The sequence below is a fragment of the Nelumbo lutea genome, chromosome 4 (genome assembly GCF_056320005.1).
Source record: "Nelumbo lutea isolate HS-2025 chromosome 4, American lotus-T2T, whole genome shotgun sequence".
Lineage (NCBI taxonomy): Eukaryota > Viridiplantae > Streptophyta > Magnoliopsida > Proteales > Nelumbonaceae > Nelumbo > Nelumbo lutea.
In genome coordinates this window covers 92,446,690-92,462,990 of record NC_142687.1, presented here as the reverse complement: position 1 = coordinate 92,462,990, position 16,301 = coordinate 92,446,690, and positions in this window count along the sequence as shown.

The following is a 16,301-nucleotide window of genomic DNA, read 5'->3' as shown; positions in this document are numbered from 1 at the left end:
AAGTGTTGTGTATTCTAGAAGGCATGAAGCGGAGAGGGTGGGCTTCTTTCGCTTTTAATCTTCAGGCTTTTCTCTTGGAGGTCGAAGGGAGAGTAGAAGAAGCCCTTGGTTCGAAGGATTGTCTTCATTCTGTCCTGTGTAATCAGGTGCCCTGCTCTAAGCATTACCCTGAAGTTTTGGTGTCCAGTTCAACTGTCCTCCGACGAGTAGCTTTGGAAGAAGGGAGTGGGAGTTGGGAGAAGAGGGTGGTCCTAGTGCCAGAAAGGGTGATAGAAGATTGGACGAAAGTTTTAGAAGTAATTGCAGAGAGGTTGGGATTAGATGAAAATGTAATGTTGCTGCCTTTTGTTGAAAAGAAAGCTTTATTAGATATTGGAGATAAGAAACTGATCTTCAGTACTTTCCTTGTAGAAGGAAGTTTGATTTAGGTCCAGAGTTGGGCTCTAGATTGCAACGAAGTTGAACCTAGTGCCGACTGCTTTTTGATTAAACTTCTCGGTCTTCCCTTCAACCTTTTGAATGATCAAATACTAAGGAAAATTATTAGAGTGTTGGGTGGAGTTCTGTTGGAGGTTAACTTAAGAAACTTGAGAGCGGTGGAACTTAAGGTTGCTGGGATCAAACCGGAGAACTTGCCGCGGGCCTTCGAAGTTCTCTCAGAAGGTGCTTGGTACAAGGTCTGGTTAGCTTCAGAAGATGAAGCCTTGCTTTGGGAAAGACGACCAGAGGTTGAAGGAACTGATGAGCTTACAAGTTGGTGTACACGTGGCCTTCAGGGGCTAGCGGGAAAGCCTGGTGCGTGTGGGCGAACTACAGAGGAAGGGGAACAGTCGCAAGGGTGCCCCAAGTCTCGAAGCTTTCCTTTTAAGGCTTCTAATTCAAATTTTTTTGAAGAAGGGTTGTTTAAAGAGGGTGGCCTGTCCTATGCTGACGTGGATAAAATGGGAAAGAGTCATTTGTGCTCTAAGTCTTTCTCTGAACCGGCTTTAAGAAAGGTTGGGCCGGTCGGGTCAGTGGGTGAGCCTTCACTTGGTTTTAAAAGCCCACGTGACAACTTAAGTCATCACGTGGGGCGGGGCAGGCTTGGGGCGATGATAGATGGCAACATTCATCTATCATCGTCTAAGTCTCACCCTCTCGACTGTGGAGGGGTGAAGTTAGCGAGCAAGGTAGAAGGACGTCGGCCTCTGTGCTGGGTCCGACGGGCAGCTGGCGACGCGCAAAAACTCAACATTCTTGATCGCCCGAACCCACGCTATTCGAGAGGCAGACCAGAAGAGAAGGAAGATGCTGATCAAGGTTGGATAAGCTACGGTTCAGATTCTGAATATGATGAAAGTTCAGAAGCCTGTGGGAGTTTAGGCAGTGCGGCAGATGAAGCTCTTTCTAAAGATCAGAACAGGGATACTTTTAGCCTAGATTGTTTGTTCTTACGGGATTCGGTGGGGGAAGGAAAGGAGGAGGGGGAGGAGCGGGTGAATGATCTTAACCCAAATCTGGCTGAGCCTCCCTAGTTCTAGTGCTTTGCAAGAGGCCGAAAAGGAGGTAGCTCGGGTCTTCTCAGAGTTGAACAAGGGTACCTCACAGAGAGGTACATACTTGGGTACAGAAAGGGTTCATTGTGTTGATATAGCGACAGAGATTTTCTTCCCCCAACTCTGGGAGACAGAGTGCTCTAATTTCTCAAAAAAGAAAGTGACTACCACTCCTCCGCCTTTGCTCTCTCCTCACTTCTCTACCTCAGGTAAATCCCTCAACTCTGTCAATACAGTTTTGGATACTGATGAGCGCTCTGTGTCTCTTGTTCCAGATTCTCTTCCCAACCAAGAGTCGGAAGCCCTTGGTCTGAAAACCACAGTGAGTCTACAAGGGGGGGAAGTGGGTGAGGAAACTTGCAGAGAGACAATAATATGAGAAATCTTAGAAAGCCTCTTGGGTGAAGTGGAAATGAAGGATTTGTAGAGAGGGAGCCTAGAGGGGACAGAAAGGGCTGTAGTTGGAGGTAATGTGAGAAGGAACAAGAAGTTTCCTAGGAGTGAGGAGAGTACATCTTTAGAAAAAGAGGAAACTAATGGGAAAGAGTTAGTTGCGGAGTTTGTGAAAAAGTTGGGGTGCAAGCTGAAGAACCCGAATGATCTAAAATCCTACATGCAAAAAAAAAAAAAAGAGGACAACAAGATGAAGTTTAGAAGGCTGAGTGAAGTGGAGAGGTTAAAAAAAGATATTGAGGGGGACAAGAAGTTTGAAGTACAAGGGATTAGAAGAAAAGGGTCTAAATAGATCTTGGAGGAGTTAGGGTTAAGGCTAATAGTTTTCAATGAGAATCCTAAGCTGGAATGTGAGGGGATTGGGCAGCATTAGGAAGAGAGCAACAATTAAAGAGGTAATTAACAAGTTTAATCCGGATGTGGTAATGCTTCAGGAGTCCAAAATAATGGATTTTGATTGCAGATGGGTAAGGAGTGTGTGGAGTGCTAGAGGTATAAAGTGGGTGACTGCTCCTTCGTGGGATTCCTCGGGAGGGATTGTGACCCTGTGGAAAGAAGAGATACTCTTAGGTGTGGAGGAGCTAATTGGAGATCATTCTATCTCTCTAAAGTTTAGACAGGTGGATGATGGATATGAATGGGTACTAACAAATGTGTATGACCCCAATGACTATAGGTAGAGGGAGAAATTATGGGAAGAATTGAGTGACATTAGAGGCCTCTGGGATGGACCTTGGTGTGTGGGAGGGGATTTTAATGTAGTGAGATTTATGGAGGAAACCAACAACCCTAGATAGAGAGTGACAACAAGTATGAGGAAGTTCAACCGATTTGTGGACTCTTTTAATCTCAAAGAACTTCATTTCCTAAATAATAACTTCACTTGGTCCAACCTTCAATCACGACCAATTTGCTCTAAGTTGGACAAATTTTTGTTCTCAACAGATTGGGAGGAACACTGGGGCAATATTACTTCTAGGGCTCTCCCTAGACTTACTTCAGACCACTGGCCTATAGTGTTGGTCAAGGAGGAAATAAGAGGAGTAGGGCCTACCCCTTTCAAGTTTGAAAATATATGGTTGACTCATCTGGGTTTCACTGAGAAAATCAGAGAGTGGTGGGAGCAAGCTGATTCGGTAGTTGATTGGGAGGGAATGAGGTTCCACAAGAAACTCCAATACTTAAAATCTCAATTAAAGGAGTGAAATATGCTGGAGTTTGGAAGATTAGAAGAGAGAAAGTAAATTCTGATGGAGCAAATCGAGGATTTGGACCTGAAGGAAGAGAGAGGCCCCTTTGGAGAGGAAGAAAGGAAGTTGAGATGGGTTTTGAGGAGGCAGATGGAGGACATCCTGATTAAGGAGGAAATCAGTTGGAAGCAAAAATCTAGGTGTAAGTGGCTAAAGGAGGGAGACAGAAACACAATGTTTTTCCATTCAGTGGCAAATGGAAGGAGAAAGAAGAATTACATCTCTAATTTGGAAGTTGATGGAGTAGTTTTGTCCCACCTGGCTAAAATTGCAGAGGCTCTAGTAAACCACTTCAAATATATTTTTAGAAGGCTTATGAATGAGAGAGTGTGGTTGGGGGGTTTGGATAGGCCGACTCTAAGTGTAGAGAAGAGAGAGTTGTTAGAAAAAAGGTTCAATACGGAGGAGGTAAAGGAAGTAGTATTCTCTATGGATAGGACAAAAGCTCCGGGTCCAGATGGGTTCACAATGGTCTTTTACCAGGATTGTTGGGATATTTTGGAGAATGATCTTACATCGGTTTTTGAGGAGTTCCACAGGAGGGGTGTAATAAACCCGAGCTTAAACTCAACTTTCATTGCCTTAGTCCCAAAGAAGAAAGATGCTTCTCAACCAAAAGATTTTAGACCTATTAGTCTGGTGACTAGCTTGTACAAAATCATTGCAAATGTGTTGTCTCTTAGGATAAAGAAGGTGCTCCCCTCTATTATTGCACCCAACCAAAGTGCTTTTGTGGACGGAAAACAGATCACCGATCAGATTCTCATTGCAAATGAGAGCTTGGAGAGCTTTAGAAAGTCAAAGAAGAAGGGAGTGGTTTGAAAATTGGATTTGGAGAAGGCTTTTGACTTGGTTGATTGGTCTTTCTTGATGGAGGTGTTGAGGAGTTTTGGTTTTGGTGACAGGTGGTGTAAGTGGATTTGGGGCTGTGTTAGGACTTGCCATTATTCTATCCCGGTGAACGGGGCTGTGGTTGAATTCTTTCCGGTGTTGAGAGGTGTAAGACAAGGAGATCCTCTTTCCCCTTTTCTTTTCACCCTGATTGTTGATGTGCTTGGGTGATTGATCTATAGAGCAGACTCGAGGAATCTGATAAGGGGGTGGAGAGTAGGAAGGGAGGAGGTTCCCTTAACTCTTCTTCAGTTTGCAGATGATACTATCATTTTCTGTGAAGGGGAGAACATCATTTGGATCCAGAATCTAAAGTTGACAATACAACTTTTTGAGCAGATATCTAACCTCAAGGTAAACTTTGATAAGAGTTGTGTGGCGTGAGTGAATGTGAACGAAAGAGACCTAAGGGAATTTGCAGGTGAGCTAGGTTGTGCAATTACGGACTGGCCCCTGACTTATTTGGGCCTCCCTTTAGGAGATAATCCTAAGAGTGTTAGATTTTGGGCTCCGATAGTGGAGAGGTTTGAGAAGAGGGTAGCGGCCTGGAAGAGGAATTATATTTCTTTAGGTGGAAGAGTCTCTCTCTCATTAGGTCTATCCTAGCTAACCTTCCTATTTACTTTCTGTCAGTGTTTAAGATCCCCTCAAAGGTTTCAGATCTTTTGGAAAAATTAATAAGGAACTTTCTCTGGGAGCCTGGAGAGGAGAAGAAAGATCATAGGGTGAGTTGGGAGGTGGTCTCTAGGTGTAAAAAACTAGGAGGTCTTGGGATTGGTAATTTCAAGAAAAGGAACATGGCTCTATTGGGGAAGTGGTTGTGGAGGTTCTCTTTGGAAATGGATAAATTGTGGACTAAGATTGTGGCTAGCATTCATGGGATGGAAGACAATGGTTGGGATCTTGGAATCTTGGCAAGGGCTTCAGCTACTTCTCCTTGGAAATCCATCCACAATCCGCTTCCAGTTTTCTCCCCTTGGATCAGGTATTGTCTAAACTCTGGTAACCGAATAAATTTCTGGGAACAACTTTGGATCGGGGATTCTCCTCTGAAAGACCAATTTCCTTCCTTGTATGCTCTTTCAGACTTGAAAAATGAACCCATTTATTCTTTTTTGGTCCCTTCAGCCTCCACTTTGGGCTTTGGTTGGAACCTTGGCCTGCGTAGGGCAATTAGGGATACTGACTTGGATAGCTTGGTAGCTTTGCTAGCCTCCCTTGAGGGTGTCTTCCTAAACCCTGCTAAGGAAGACACCGGATTTTGGACCCTTTCTAGCTCTGGTACATTTTCTTGTGCTTCTTTCTTTGAAACCTTAACTCAGCCTCGTACCCCCCTGGGGCTGTCCTTTACAGTTAAGGAAATTTGGAGCAGACCTATTCCTCCTCAGGTGGGTTTTTTTTGTTGGGAAATTTTCTTGGAAAGAATTAACACTTTAGACTTACTTCAAAGAAAGATACCCAACTATTGTTTACTTCCTAATAGATGTGCTCTTTGTAAAGCTGATGGGGAATCTGGCTACCACCTCATGGTCTCTTGTAAGATTGCTAAAACTGTTTGGGAGTGGGTTTTCTCCCGTTTTGGGTGTTCTTGGTATCCTCCGGAGACTGTCCAAGGTTTGTTTTTTCTTCTTTTTTCAGTTGGCCTAAGAAGAGAGGGAAGTCTATGTGGAGGTGTATTAGGGCAGTGGTATGCTGGTCTTTGTGGGAAGAAAGAAACTCATGCATTTTTTTTGACAAGGAAAGAACATTGGAAGATTTGTTAGATCGAATCCTTTTAAGAGCTGTCCACTGGCTAAAATCTTTGGAGTTGTTTTCAGATTGTCCTATGGATGATTTGCTAAGAAATTAGAAAGAGATTGCTTCCACTGCTAGATGCAAGAGAACTCTTTGTCCGTTCTGGTCCCCTCCCCCCTCGGGCTTTATAAAGTTGAATTTTGATGGCAGCAATGTAAGGAATCCAGGGCCCTCTGGGATTGGAGGAGTCTTCAGGAATGAGGAAGGGACTATTACTGCTTTATTCTCTGGCCCTATTGGAGAAGGTGACTCTCTTAGGGCTGAGATCCTTGCAGCGCTTGAAGGAATTCGAAGAGCAAAAGAATTAAATATTAGTCGCTTGATTCTGGAAGGTGATTCGAAGGTGGTGGTTAATTGGTTGAAGACAGATGACAGTGGTTTGTGGAACTTTAACAATGAGAAAAAAAAAGTTCTTATGGCTGGGTAGGGACATTGAGATTCAATATAGCTGGGTGAAGAGGAGTGCCAACTCATTTACGGATGAATTGGCCAAGCAAGGAGTGAATAGGGAGGCTGTTTTTTGGGCTAGTTTTTAATGAAGATGATGTTATTGATAAAAAAATTATTTTTCAAAATATTGTTAATTAAAAAAAATTGAGGATTCAAACCCTCATTGGAGAACTTATCTTCATTGGGGATTGGGGATGGATGACAACTTTTGTCCCCAACAGGGATAGGATTTATTTTAAAATTGAGGCTGGAGATAGGGAATATGATCCTTGCTCCATTGCCATTCCTAAATTTATGAGTTTGGGGTTTTGACCATTCTGTTGTGTAGCTCCAAGAAAAACAAAGTTAACATATGCACATTTTCAAGGATGGGATGGGAGTGTGATAGATCAATGCTAATTATTGTTTTCGGAGATTGGGAAAATTTAGTTTGACTCTATATGTGTTTTGAATAGATCTTCCTTGTTGTAAAAATAGAAGGCTGAATGGAACTTATCAGCCAAGGCTTTCCAAACTGAAGTGCAATGTTGTTGCAGAATTGGCACCGAGAAACTAAGGAATGCAGAATGAGAAAGGGCGGAGTCATGCCACTTGGTTACTCTCTTTAAAACCATATTTTTCCCTTACGATGCAACTGGGTAAATGCAAATCAGTCTATAAGATGAAACAACCCATAGGCTTTTGGTAGGTGTGCACTCACTTACCAAATATCTATGAACCACCAATTGAAAATTCTCATATTTGATAGAGACAGTGGACAGATAAGAGAGGTGTGTATTTCTAATGTATGTAATTGGGTTGATCAACACTCTATTTATAGAGTGCTCTTAGATAGACATTCGAATGGATATAGTTGTGTCCTTTTAGAGAAATGTCTCTCTAGAACAATGCACCTGTTCAAAGAGACATAAAGAAGAAGAGACACAAATTCAAAAAGCCACCAAGAAGAAAAATGTTTAAAAATAAAAATTAAATTTCAAAAGTCAAACTGTTTAAAATGGTCAAAGATTAAAATGTTACGGTGTGGTGCATATGTACACATGCACACGCGTACACACATGGACATGGACACACACCCCGACCTGGCCTGGCCTGACTTGACACGTGCGTGTGTGAAAAATACCCTAACCCTCACATGCATGTAGTTCTATATAATGTTTTCCTCCTATGGGTCCCTACCCATAGAGAAATAAAGTTTAGAGATATACTCAAAACCAACTCTTTTCCCAAACAATATGAAACAAAAGGTCTTCTCATACATGCAAAAAGAGAGAAGAGAGAAAAAAAACACAAAAAAAAAGAAAAGGGAAATCAGATTCTTTAAATTTTAAATCTTCCTCCAACATTCCTTGACTAAATGAGACCTATTCCTAATAGCCATCCTTAAATGATTTCTAGCTTAATACAAGACAGTGAATTATTCACAGCATTTACATAGCATCGAAAAGAGATCTGCAAAGGAAAATCAGATCCAATGACTTACCCCCACTGATCACTCATGGATTGAAAGGAAATGTCTTGGAAGTCTCTTCTAATAGAGGCCCATTTAAAAAGGAGTCTCTCTGCTCAATAAATCACTACTTTAAGCTGTGAACCATTGCCTCTAAAAATCTGGTTATTCCTTTTTCCCCAAAGAACCCAATAGATTGCTAAAGGGCTAGCCAACTATAGCAGTTGACCTTTTTTGCCAAGACCAGCTTTAGGCCAGGCTATACTTTTCAAAAAAAAATCCAAAAAAAGTTGGTTCACACTGCAGATGATAGAGGATAGTGAAGCAGGAGATGGCTGATTGATTCCCACCCATCCTCACATAAAGAGATTCGATTCACCAATGTCATCGCTTTCACCATAAGGTTTGTAGTTTGTATCCTGTTTAGCATATCTATCTATACAAAAGAACACCACCTTTGGTGGAGCACTTGATTATCAAATCCATATCTAGGGGACTTCTGCTGAATCAATGGTCAATAGGAGAAGAGAAAAGGATTTCACCATCTTTTTGTCATGATCACCTAGGTTTGGAAACACATAATTGATATCAACATAGAACTCAACTCCTTTGTTTCCTAGTTGCGGATGCTGCTTGAAAAATGTTTGGGAAAGAAGCTGCTAATGGAGAGAATCCACATTAGACATCTTTCCAAAATTTGACATTTTCCCCATTTCCCACCTTGAAAGAAAACTGATGTAACCGGTTATGATCACGTATCAGTATTTTTGTGATGTACCAATATTTGGTCAAGTACCTCGTCAGCGACGTCTGCCCCCAAGTGGCCTGTGGCTTAGGGGCTGAAGTGGAGCTCCCTGGTGGTGAGCTGCTTGGTTGTCAAGGGGCTGCAGTTAATTTTCATGAGGTGCCATGTTGTCACGGGGGTAGTTTTACAGCAAAAGAAACCCGCGCGGCGTCCAGGCCAAGGCAGGCTAGGACAAGCCTTTGTATGCTAGGAGGCTAGGAGTTGCCCGACGGGATGGCTACCCAATGGTCAGTAGCGCTGGGTCATGACCTCAAATCGCATGGCCGGGGCACTGCTGGCTCTAGCCGGTCCATGGGAAGCGCCGCTTACGTGCTAAAGGGGGACAGCCATAATGCAAGGCGACTATGCGCCGAAGAGGTGGCTTAGCACCGATGTGAATGGGTCTCCTATATGCCGATGATGATGGGCACCTGTGTGCCAAGATGATTGGACGACCGCTTGGGTCGGAGCACACCCGTGCGCTATGAGCAACGGGATAGCTCGATCAGCTTGGGCAAGGGGCTGGCGAGGTGAAGGGTCATGCTTGAGCAAGGCCTGCATGCCAAGCCTCCCTTGAGCGTCGGCAGCGCAGTGCCGGTCCGTGCACTGTCCCCATGAGCATGTGTGCGCCCATGAGGAACCCTGGTAGCCATGCTAGCCATTAACTAGGGCTGCCTCGCAAGGGAAGTTGGTCTAGGAGTGCCAAGTTTAGTCACCCAAGGAGGTCGACCACCCCTCCTCAAAGAGTATGTTAAGCTTTTAGAGGTCTGTCTGAAGATGACATCAATTCTCCCAATAATCTTACAGGTGAAAATTGATGTCATCCTCAAAGAGTACGTTAGGCATCCAAGGCTAAGCCTGTGTCAGGCCGTGACAAGATGTCATAATGTCACTGGAGGGCCAAATCCGCCCTCATCATTTTCCCCCCACTCCCGAGCCGAAAGTGAATCGGCGAAGGGAGTAGATTTCTCCCTTTGGTCCGCAAGTGGATGAGCTAGTAAGCGCTGATCCGATCTCTTGGGCTCTGGGAGCTGCCTGCCAGTGGCGAGTTACCTGCAAATGGCGAGCTGCCAACAAGGTGAGGAGGTCTCCGCCAGTTCAGTACTGTGGCCCTTAGGCTCTGGGGGCAACTTAATAGTCCACTTTTGTTGATTTTGCCCATGCCGACGAGGCGGCCGGGTTTTGATCAGTAATTGTGGCCCGTAGGCTTTGGGAGTGACTTATAGTCCACTCCTGAACTTGCCCATGCCGAAGAGGCGACTGGGTCTTTTAGTAGTAATGTCGCCCGTAGGCTTTGGGAGCGACTTATAGTCCACTCCTGAACTTGCCCATGCCGAAGAGGCGACTGGGTCTTTCAGTAGTAATGTCGCCCGTAGGTTTTGGGAGAGACTTATAGTCCACTCTTGAATTTGCCTATGCCGAAGAGGCGACTGGGTCTTTCAGTAGTAATGTCGCCCGTAGGCTTTGGGAGCGACTTGTAGTCCACTCCTGAACTTTGTTGCTCCTTGGAGACCTGTTTTTGAGGTTGGTGCCTTCTCAGTTCGTAAGTTTGCACCTGGGCCAGGCCGCCAGACTGGCGCCTGTGCTAGGTCGTGCCAGGTTGGCGCAGGCCGCACTAGGCTGCCAGACCGCGCTAGGCCGCGCGTAGGCCGCCGGGTGGGGGCACCTTAGAGCTATGATTGCGCTGCATCGGCCTCGTAATGCCGGTCACCCACTCCTAAAAGAAGCTACTAGGAGCTCGACCTTCGGGGGCAGCACTACTAACTTTAGGTCACCGGCTTACACGGGAGCCTTGGAAGGCTCGACCAATAAGGGAACCTATGTAGTCTGTTGGCTGCCAACTCCCACGGAAGCCACGAAGAGTTCATCTTTGTAGGGGGAACCTTGCAAAGAGGATTGATGAGGTTTTATCTAAATTGAAAGTAAAGTTGGTAAAGCCGCTTGGTCTGTTAGCTCCCTGCATAGCCTTTGACTTCATAAGAAATAGGAACTACAAAGCGAGAGCTTCAATTTCTAAAAAGTGAGGACTTCACTTTCTAGGAGAAGAGGACTTAGCTTTTTGTAGGATGAGAACTTAGCTTTTGTAGGATGAGAACTTAGCTTTTTGTAGCGTATTCCCACAGACGATGCCAAATGATGTAACCGGTTATGGTCATGTATCAATATTTTTGTGATGTACCAATATTTGGCCAAGTACCTCGTCAGCAACATCTGCCCCCAAGTGGCCTGTGGCTTAGTGGTTGAAGTGGAGCTCCCTGGTGGTGAGCTACCTGGTTGTCAAGGGGCTGCACTTAATTGTCATGAGGTGCCAAGTTGTCACGGGGGTAGTTCTACAACAGAAGAAACCCGCGCGGCGTCCAGGTCAAGGTAGGCCAGGACAAGCCTTTGTATGCTAGGAGGCTAGGAGTTTCCCAACGGGATGGCTCCCCAATGGTCAGTAGCATTGGGTCATGACCTCAAATCGCATGGCCGGGGCACTGCTGGATCTAGTCGGTCCATGGGAGGCGCCGCTTATGTGCTAAAGGGGGACAACCGTAATGCAAGGCGACTATGCGCCGAAGAGGTGGCTTAGCACCGATGTGAATGGGTCTCCTATATGCCGATGATGATGGGCACCTGTGTGCCAAGATGATTGGACAGCCGCTTGGGGCGGAGGACACCCGTGCGCTATGAGCAATGGGATAGCTCGATCAGCTTGGGCAAGGGGCTGGCGAGGTGAAGGGTCATCTTTGAGCAAGGCCCGCATGCCAAGCCTCCCTTGAGCATCGGCAGCGCAATGCCGGTTTGTGCAGTGTCCCCATGAGCATGTGTGCACCCATGAGGAACCCTGGTAGCCATGCTAGCCATTAACTAGGGCCACCCCACAAGGGAAGTTGGTCTATGAGTGCCAAGGTTAGGCACCCAAGGAGGTCGACCACCCCTCCTCAAAGAGTACATTAAGCTTTTAGAGGTCTGCTTGAAGATGACATCAATTCTCCCAATAATCTCATAGGCGAAAATGACGATGGTGTCCCTTAACGTAAGCCTGCCAAGCGTAGGCAAGGCTAAATATGTGTCAGGCCGTGACAAGATGTCATAATGTCACTGGAGAGCCAAATCCGCCCTCATCAAAAACCATTAGGAAAAGAGAGACATGTTCTTTACAATGCCCTTTCCAATAGCTTGTGCTATAAGATTGGGAGATGGGATTTGTATTCCACCCCAATTCCTGCTCACCATAATTACCTTGAATTAGCTTCTTCCACAAGGCCTCTTTCTATTCACAAAATTGCCAAATCCATTTGACCAACAGGGCAACGTTCATAGCATTCAAAGGCCTTAGCTCAATCCCTCCTTTGTCTTTGGGAAAGCTGGTCTTGTCCCATGCCACCAAATGCAAGCTTTTTGGCTCCTCGAGATTCCCACTGGAAATCTTGTGGGTGTTTGGCACTGATGTGTTTCACAAGCCTTCAGTTTCATATGTGGGCTCCGATCCACAAGTGTTTTATTTCACTTTTTTATGTTTAGAGTGATTTAACTTAATATTATAATATATTTATAATGACAAGTATGCAACATCTCAAAAAAGTAGTCTGATTTTTCAAATTTCAACGTGCTATATCATCAGGGCGATTTTTTTTTTGAGAAACAGGATTGCCAAATAGATTTTTTTTTACCAATTCCATTTATTAACCGATGTGACGCGCATGACACATCAGTAGTAGACCTGTTCATGGGCCGGGTGGCCCGACGGGCCAGCCCGGCTCGGCTTGACCCCCGGATGGGCTTGAACAGGATTTTTGGCTCGCGGGCTTAACCTCAGGCCAAAAGCCTGGCCCACATAAAATTCAAGCCGGGTTCGGGCTTTGCCAAAATAGCCTGGCCTGAGCCTGGCCCGACCCGACCTATAGTTAAACCTAAGTAAAAACCCTATGTGATGTCTATTTGAATAATTTTTTTGATTTGAGAAAGTCATTGATTCACTTGTAGGCTCATTGTTCATTTAAATAGGGGAAAAACATCTAAATTAAAATAGAAAATGTCCATTTGAATAGGGAAAATTTTGAATTTCTTTTATTAGGTCGGGCTTCGGGCTCGGGCTCGGGCTTTGGGCTTTTTATCAGGGCTGGGCTTGGGCCCAAGTTATAGGAAAAGAGGAAAAAATAAATTTGTAAATTTGAAAGAGTACTATCAATTATGGATCAAAGTCAACTTGCCTCCCTCATACAACATTCCCTTCTTCCAACCAACGTTTTCGAACTAATGTTGACTCAGACGGTCGGACCATTCAGCTCGGGAATCATTCAGGCAATCGGTTTCATTTTACCCAAAACCCAGAATTTGGTAAAAAACCGTTGATTTGGGCGGTCGAATCATCGACCCATTCAATGGTTTTGACTGTTTTTTATTTTTTAATTATTTTAATTTTGCTGTCAGAACGGGCCGTCTGTTTGAACCAGATGATCGGACCGTTGATCGGGCGGTTGAACCATCGACCCATTCAATGATTTTGACCATTTTTTATTTTTTAATTATTTTAATTTTGCTATCAAAACGGGCCATCCATTTGAACCAAACAGTCAGACCGTTGACCCAGAAACCGGTGGCTAGAACGATTCCGTTTCCGGATCATTTTTTAAAACATTGCTTCCAACCAGCCAACTTCTTGATCCGTTCCCAAATTTCCTTATATCTGTAATTGGCTCCCAAAGGTAGTTCTAAGTATCTTGTTGGCAGTACACCTGTTCAGCACCCCAAAGTAGCAGCCAATTTTGAGACATTTGGAACTTCCCCAAATTGGCAACAACTCAGTTCAGATTGGAGACAACTTCCAAACAAATGAGCAAACATCTTAAGAAGAGCAAATTTTGATGTTTGCCTTAGAAATAGAAGGGAATTACCAGGTAAATTGGTCAAAAGTTGATCGATTTATTTGTGTTTGTTGTTTGGTATTAGTGGGTCCCATGGAAAAGAACAATTCTGAGTACGGCAGTTACTTGGGTAAGTATTACCCCTTGCCCACTTGGGTAAATAACTTTCCTACCCGTAGTGAAAATTGTTTACACATGAGGGGACAACATTACCCCTTCAATAATGAATTTTTTATGGATCAAACATCATTGTTTAACTTTATTTAGAAAATAAAAGAACATTGATAAATACATTTACTTGAGTAGGTGTTTCCCAGAATAAATTTGTCTAGATAAGTGCATTTACCCAAATAAATGTCCTCTAGAAAAATGAACAAGGCCTAGGACTCTCTTACTTAACCTAGAAGCCTTCCAGTCCATTTTTCCACCCACCTCTCCATGGCTTATCACCTTGCTGAAAACCTAGAAGCCTTCATTTGACAATGCCGTTTAACACCAAAGTTCATCTAACGAAACAAATACTCCACGAACTCTCATTGTGCATGGGAAGTCTGGATCTGCTCCTTACAAAGCGCTCCTCATATAGACCTCACAACGTGTCCTGGCCACATATCGGAAACATCACTTGTATTTGTATTTATCCTTCATAGGGAGATGTTCCTAATACATGGTGGGATGGCTGTGATGTTGGTGTGAGGAGCGCTCTATGAGGAATAGATCCCAATTCATATATGGTCGCAAGGTTCAAAATATCGATACGCTGATAGGGGGCGTATTGAGCATTTCGATACTTTTTTGTACTTTTTTTTTTCAAAACTGGTTCAGGGGAGCCGGTCTAGGACCCCTCCATCCCCTGAACTGGTCAGACCCCCGATACACCCACTGTAGGGGCATATTGGAAGGGTCTTAGAACGATACGTATCGGTTGATACGAGTCGATATGTAATGATACTTCGAACCTTGCATGACATGCCTTCTACAAATTCAGCTTACATAGTACGTCAGAGGTACCTTTCTAGATGGGGGAAGGGGGTACATTTTTCCTATTTACTTATTTATAAGTGATTGATTTATGCAGGTGTTACAAATTTTGGAAGATCTATGAGGATTGAGGACCATTAAATAAGGCCTTTTCTTTTAGGGATATTATCACCAAGGGGTAGCCTAGTTGGTGCATGAATTGTCCCAGTGGTGGTGTGGTTTCGAATCCCATTATTATCATTTCTGTAAGAAAAAGAAATTGTGTGATTACTTGAGGATGTTGATTTGATGTTGTATTCTTCACTTAAAGAGTAATGACCCCTATGGGGGGGGTGATTAATACCAAAAAAGTAAGGCCTTTTCTTTTAGGGATATTATCTTAAACTCCCCATAGATTTTTTTTTTGTATTTCTTTTAAACTCATCATGACTTTTGAAAACCTCCAAGAGCCCCTATCAATGAGTTTTATTGTCCATAACTCACCTTTCATTAAGGGGGCATTCTTTTTTCAGATTCTGAGAAGGGGGAAAGTTAGTCAATGAGATTTTGGTTCCCATTGACCAAGAATCCCATGTTCTTTTTTTTAGATTTATGTGGAGAATAGGGAAAGTTTATTCCATCTAGGAGATGGGTAAATAACTTTCCCACCTAGGGGAAAGTTACCAACACTTGAATGGGACAAAAATGTCCTTTTTTAATAATGGATTTTTATGGCTAAAATGGTCATTGCCTTATTTACATGAGAAATAAAAAAATATGGGTAAATGCACTTACTTAGATAAGTGTTTCCTAGGAAAAACTTACCCGGATAACTACATTTACTCGAGTAAGTAACTTACCAAAAAGCGAACGGGGCCTAAGAATTCCATCACAAACCTTGTATAGCTTTCCCTACCTTTCCCTTCCTTTCCCTACCTTTTCCTTCAAACCAAACATAGCCATATCATTATTGAAAGTTGTCCATGTAAGCATTTAAGTATTTTACATAGAGAAAATTATCCCTGAATGTTAGTCATCATTATTAAATATTTTGATGACAAAATTACCCCTGACTGCCCACATATGATAATTATACATATATAATCCTTTGTTTAATCAGGATTGGATGGGTTATATTTAGGGATGATTATGGGTCAAGTTGGCGTGGGCCAAGCCTAGGTCAGGCTTTGAACCTATGAGAATTGTTGTAGCCTAGGCTTAACCCGACCAAGGTTCCAAGCTTGAAACATAAACCTCATGCTTATGTTAAATGGCATATAAGAAGTATATAAATTTATTTTATACATTAACATAAAATATTATATAATATATATTGTGTCATTAAAATATTTATACATAAAATATAACATGAAACAACATACATACCTACTAAAATTTGCAGGCACAAGGTGGGTCTATGCTCGGGTCAGGGGTAATTTTGTCATACCTTATCACAGAAAACCTGGAGAAACATGGGTTTGATCCTAGACAGGTGAAATTTGGGCAAAATGAACCTCGTCCAATCATATTAGAATGGACTGATTGATCAACCCAAGTGCATCTAATTTTGGTATGTGCTAGGACCACCAGATTGAACAAATCGGGCTTGACTGTAGGCTCAGTCTGACCTATAAACCCGGCCTAACCCGCCCAGACTTGCACCCTTACATAGAAGGGCGCAAGTGACGATCTTAACAAGAGAGAATGATGGTTCAGCCCAGGGTCAGAATTTTTAGGCCCAAAGTATGGTTGGGGTTAGTGCCAGCTCGGAATTGATGCCAATTCATGCGGGCATTGATGTATACAATATGGGTTTTTGACATTTTAAATGTTTATAGCTCCGCAGTGAAAATGAGAAATCTGCAATGGACCTATCCGTACTTT